This window comes from Macaca nemestrina, chromosome 12 (assembly GCF_043159975.1).
Source record: "Macaca nemestrina isolate mMacNem1 chromosome 12, mMacNem.hap1, whole genome shotgun sequence".
Lineage (NCBI taxonomy): Eukaryota > Metazoa > Chordata > Mammalia > Primates > Cercopithecidae > Macaca > Macaca nemestrina.
In genome coordinates this window covers 76471647-76477646 of record NC_092136.1, presented here as the reverse complement: position 1 = coordinate 76477646, position 6000 = coordinate 76471647, and the positions used below count along the sequence as shown (strand labels likewise).

The window sequence follows — 6000 nt, the reverse complement described above, 5'->3', positions numbered from 1 at the left end:
AAAAACATATAAATAAATATATACATAATATATATATAAATGTAGAGATATATATACACCATATATAGAGACGTATATATATGTGGCAATTTTATGAATAACTAGGATACAAAAAATAGGTAATGCCTGAACTAAGTTATTAACAAGGACTAAACTTACAGTTCTTTTTGTAAGAACCAACCAAACCAAAAACAAAGAGAGCATACCTTACCGTACATTTAAAATGTGGGGCTCAGAGCCAAGGTTGGGGATCTGGCCTTAGCTTCAGCCTAGCTTTGGCACGGGGCGTCCTTGACCACGCCCACAGCCCCGCCAGGCCACGCCCTCCCGCCCCGCCTGCCTGGAGCTGCCCCTCCAGCCAGGCATCCATCTTAAGAGACGCTGGTCTCCTTAGGCGTGAAGCTTGGATTTGGGTTGGGACTTTGAAGTCTCGGTAAGTAAATGTGCCCAGTTCCGTGCTTCCTCCTTAAGCAGCACCAGAAACAGGAAGTTCTATTAGTATTATTAGTCGGCAGCCAAACCTGAGGCCCTTTGACGTCGCTCGCTCACTGTGTCGGGTCGTTTGTGTCCCCTCTCGAGGATTACGGGCTTGGACCTCCTGTTCAGTATCTGACAGTAGCGGCTTCGTGTATTGTCTAGTTTTCTAGTTGTTAATGGCGAACGGGATAAAAGTCTGCTTCAGCTGTCCCAATCCTGGCCGGCAACCCCAGGGTTTTGACCTCATGAGCTGGGGAATGGCGGTGTCCTCTACTGAGATGAGACAGATTGCAGGAGGAATCTATTTTAGAGGGAAAAACATCAAGGGTTCAGTTTTACTTTTGAGGTGCCTGTGAGAAATCCAAATGGAGATTTCAGTAGACTGTCGGATATATACGTGTAGAATTCAGAGAACGGGTCTGGAAAGGAAACAGTGGTTGTTTATCTCCCCTTAAATATTAGGAATTTTCATGTAAACTTGGCTACCCTGGCTGGTGCTTAGACACAAAGTATCTGCAGGTGTGTGGACAATGGTGGTGGTAATTATTCTGGTTAAAAAGCTGCCTTTTATTCAATATCCGAGCAGCTTACCATCCTCCCATAGAGTTTTTTGTTCATAACGTCTGCCCTTGGACACCCCAGTATTTGCAATTAGTCACACCAAGTTCTATATATATGCAGTAGTTTCATCATTAACCAGTTGAAAGTGTTTTTTTCTCATTTCCATTGTGATTTTTCTTTGACTCATGCATAGGTTTTTATAAATGTGTTTAATTCCCAAATGTGGAATTTGTTTTACTGATTTCTAGTTAAATTGCACTGTAGTCAGAAGATATATTCTTAAGATGTCAATTAGTTTATTAAAACCAATTGTGATCATTTTTGATAAATGTTCCATGTCCATTTGGAAAAAAGGTACACTCTGCATTTGTTGAGTACAGTGTTCCATAAATGTTAAGACTAGTTTGTTAATCAAGCTTTACAGTCGTCTATATCCTTACAGACTTTTTTTTCCTGCTTATTCTGCTCTTTAAGAGGTGTGCTAAATCTCCTACCATGATTATGCATTTGTCCATTTCTCCCTTAGAGACTAGGTGATTGGGTACTGTTACAGTTTTGGTGCTGCAAAAGAAATAGAACTCGAATATAAAATTTTATTTTTAATTCTCAGCAAGGCAATATACTTCTATAGAAGGGTGCACCCTTACAGATGAAGCAATGGTGAGCGCACACTTGGACAAGGGAGGGGAAGGGGTTCTTATTTCTGATGCAGGTGGCCCCTGCTGGAGTGGTGTTCCCCTATTGGCTACTGTTAGACCGCACAGGCTAAACTAATTCTGATTGACTAATTTAGAGAGAGTGACGGGTTGAGTGGTTTGGAGAGTCAGGGTGGAGCAGGTAAAGGTGGAGCAGGTGATCAGGATGAGTCAGGGCAGAGCTGGTAATCAGAATGAGGGTGGAGCAGGTGATGGAAAAAAGTTGCTTTACGAGGAAGTTAAGAAGTGGAAGGCAAAGAATTGAACATACCGACATATTGATTCTTTGAAGAGAAATTTAGAACTCCTATCTAATAGTACCTACAAATTGCAAATTAAAAATTTTTTTTTCTCTTTTTCTCTGGTATTGCTTTTATGCCTCAAAGTTTACTTTGCTGGTCATATAGAGAGGCAGATTGTATTATTTGACTCCAACTCTCCACCTTTCCCTTAGTTATGTTCTTTGTGTTCACACCTTTTTCCGTGTGACTACTGTGACCGGCCACCATGAGGTGACCTGCCCTGATTGTTGACTTTGGGATCGGCTGTGTGAACAGACATCCCATGAGGCAGAGGTTTGAAATGGGCTTGTATTTGGGACTTACTCTCTTGGACAACTTCTAGCACCATGAGAACATACCCAGGTCAATCTGGTTGAGTGACACATGAAGCAAAGCCAAGTCATCCCAGTCATTCTAGCTGAGGTAGAACAGATCAGCAGAACAGATAGCCCATTAACTCGGATGTGTGAGCAATAAACTCTTACTGTTAAATGTGGAACATACGCTCTAGGAGGTAAAGACAGACAATAAACAGTAAACATTCTAAATAAATACATTATATAGTATTTTATTTTCTATAGAAAAAAAGAGTGCAATAGAGGAGTTAGAAGGAGGGAGCAGGTTGCAGCATTAAATAGTGATTAGGGTTGACCTTGTTGAGAAGGGGCCATTTGAGCAAGGAATTGAAGAAGGTGAGGTAACTACTACTTTTGAGGGTGAGATAGTAATTTAGGATTTCTTCCTTCTTTGGGAAAATTAATTGGGACAGAATACCTAATTCTTATATTGGGGATGCTGATGGTATTCCATGGGGCTGGTGAGAAGCTGTGGAGTGGTTGGTGTTGCCTAGCAACTTCCATCTCCGGCCTCTGTCTCATAAAGAGGGTCCAGGATGGGAATGTGTGATATTCTGGGTGAGAGGGATTACCTGGTTTTCTTTTTTTTTTTTTTTTTTTTTTGAGACGGAGTCTGGCTCTGTTGCCCAGGCTGGAGTGCAGTGGCCGGATCTCAGCTCACTGCAAGCCCCGCCTCCCGGGTTCACGCCATTCTCCTGCCTCAGCCTCCCGAGTAGCTGGGAGTACAGGCGCCCGCCACCTCGCCCGGCTAATTTTTTTTTTTGTATTTTAGTAGAGACGGGGTTTCAACGTGTTAGCCAGGATGGTCTCGATCTCCTGAACTCGTGATTCGCCTGTCTCGGCCTCCCAAAGTGCTGGGATTACAGGCTTGAGCCACCGCGCCCGGCCTACCTGGTTTTCATATGAGGCCAGTGTAGGGACTAAATGCTGATTTTTTTTTTTTTTTTTTTAATCTTGCCCAAATTCCTATCTAAGGGGTTTGGGGAGTCATGCCCTGCAAACCATAAATTCTCATCAGATGGGTTTTATTTAACCCTAGAGTCATGCCCTACAAACCATAAATTATCATCAGATGTGTTTTATTTAACCCTATATATCATGGTTTACTTTGCAACCTGACTCTGGCATAACAATACAAGACAAAAAAGAAAAAAATATTTACCCCAAAATATGTTTCTTTGCCATATTTTGAAATGGCCCTGCAAAGCTGTTTTGTGTATGGGGAGGGAGGGGGGGAGACGGGGGCAGGGGGAACATTTGCATCTGTAAAGAATCTCTGTTAACAAAGCTAGGTCTTTTTCTTCCAGACCCTTCCAATCCTAAAGAGATTAACTAAGATCTGAATAGGAAACATTTGTCACCTATGGTCTCTAAGGGCAGCCACTATAAGACTTCAAAATAAGTTTGATCTCCACAATCTTTATCTTAACCTGACCATTCCCTTTCTATCTATCCCACGTCTTTTAGACAAACTCAACAAATGTCAACCAGAAAATGTTTAAATTTTTTTTTTTTTTTTTTTTTTTTGAGACTCTAGGCTGGAGTGCAGTGGCGCCATCTCTGGTCACTGCAACCTCCGCCTCCCAGGTTCAAGCAATTTTCATGCCTCAGCCTCGCAAGTAGCTGGTATTACAGGCATATGCCACCACGCCTGGCTAATTTTTGTATTTTTAGTAGAAACTGGATTTCACCATGTTGGCCAGGCTGGTCTCAGACTCCTGACCTCAGGTGATCTGCCCGCCTTGGCCGCCCAACGTGCTGGGATTATAAGCGTGAGCCACCGCGCCTGGCCTGATTATACTTTTCTACTGTCACTTCAAGATGATTTGCAAGGAAATGGAAGGCAAATGTATGTGCCCAGTTCCTTTTCTTAAACTGAATCTCCAAGATCTTTTTATTTCAATCTGTTTTTTTAAAACAACAACAACAACAAAAAAAAACAAAAAACTGTAGGTAGTCTTTATTTTCCCTTTTTCAGCTCCCTCCTGAATTTCCAAAATGTCTTCATTTATGCTCTGAGACTGGGTTAATCACTCTATTCTCCATGCTGCCTAGTGTATTGTATAGATGTTTATTCTAGAAGTTATTACATTATATTATACTCAATTGCTAATATACATCCCTTCCACTATATTTAAATCTTGTCAATGATAGGAGTTTTGACTTACTCATCCTTTTGCTCTTGACGCATAACCTAATGCTTGGTCATTTTAGTGCTCAAAGTGTGCTGAATGGATAACAATTATTGTATTGAAAGCCAACATTCAGTTTACAGTATTTCCAGAACTAAATTCTTCACATCTATTGATTCACTCAATAATCCCCACAAACTATATTGATAAGTACCATTATTATTCACATTTAAAGATGAGAAAACTGAGGTACAGAATACTTGCATAACTTGCCTAAAGTTGCACAGCTAAATATGGCAAAGGTGGGATATGAAACATAGGCAAGGAGCTCCAGAGCATCTACTTTTTAAATTATGAACTATTTAAAATATACAGAAAAATATAGCCCATATATTTATAATTGTTAACATCTTCCAATATTTGCTTTATCTTCTTTTAGATGAAGTACTTGAAAGTGAATTGCAGACACCATACATTTTACCTGTAAATACTTTGTGTGAAACTCTAAAAAAGGAATTTTTTTTTTTTTTTTTTTTGAGACAGTCTCTCTTTGTTGCCCAGGCTGGAGTGCAGTGGCGTGATGTTAGCTCACTGCAACCTCTGCCTCCTGGCTTCAAGCGATTCTTCTGCCTCAGCCTCCAGAATAGCTGGGACTACAGGAGCACACCACTATGCCTGGCTAATTTTTGTATTTTTAGTAGAGATAGGGTTTCACCATATTGGCCAGGCTGGCCTCGAACTCCTGACCTTGTGATCTGCCCGCCTCGGCCTCCCAAAGTGCTAGGACTACAGGCATGAGCCACCACACCTGGCCAAAAAAGGAATTTTTTTTTACACAATGATATCATCATTTTCACACCTAAAATTAACAATAATTTACTAAACCAACTGAATGTAAATTAGTTAATATCCAAATTTCTACCAATTTCCTCCAAAAAGTCTTTTCACAGGTTCCAATCAAGATCTATACATCTGGCCGAGTGCAGTGGCTCACGCCTGTAATACCAGCACTTTGGGAGGCCAAGGCGGGCAGATCAGTTGAGGTTAGGAGTTCAAGACTGGCCTGGCTAACTTGGTGAAACCCCGTTTCTACTAAAAATACAAAAAATTATCCGGGCATGGTGATGCGTGCTTGTAATCCCAGCTACTCGGGAGGCTGAGCTAGGAGAATAGCTTGAACCTGGGAGGTGGAGGTTGCAGTGAGCCGAGATCGTGTCATTCCACTCCAGCTTGAGCAACAAGAGTAAAACTCTAAAAAAAAAAAAAATAATAATAATAATAATCCATACATCAATTCATATACTTATAAAAATTTTCTTTTTTTAAAAATTTTTATTTATTTATTTATTTATTTATTTAGAGACAGAGTCTCACTCTGTCCCCTAGGTTGGAGTGCAGTGGCGTGATCTCAGCTCACTGCAAGCTCCACCTCCCGAGTTCAAGCCATTCTCCTGCCTCAGCCTGCTGAGTAGCTGGGACTACAGGCACCCGCCACAAT

General features: G+C 41.1%; 1 protein-coding gene across 2 annotated transcripts in view; it reads left to right on the top strand.

The window, feature by feature from the left end:
* Positions 1–324: 324 nt before the first annotated feature.
* Positions 325–6000, top strand: part of LOC105468795 (glycerophosphodiester phosphodiesterase domain containing 4) — an 85699-nt gene continuing 80023 nt past the window's right edge. For both annotated transcript variants that reach the window (XM_011719164.2, XM_011719163.2), the window contains exon 1: positions 325–433. The gene's annotated coding sequence lies outside the window, so the exon portion shown is untranslated. The remainder of the gene's footprint in view (positions 434–6000) is intronic.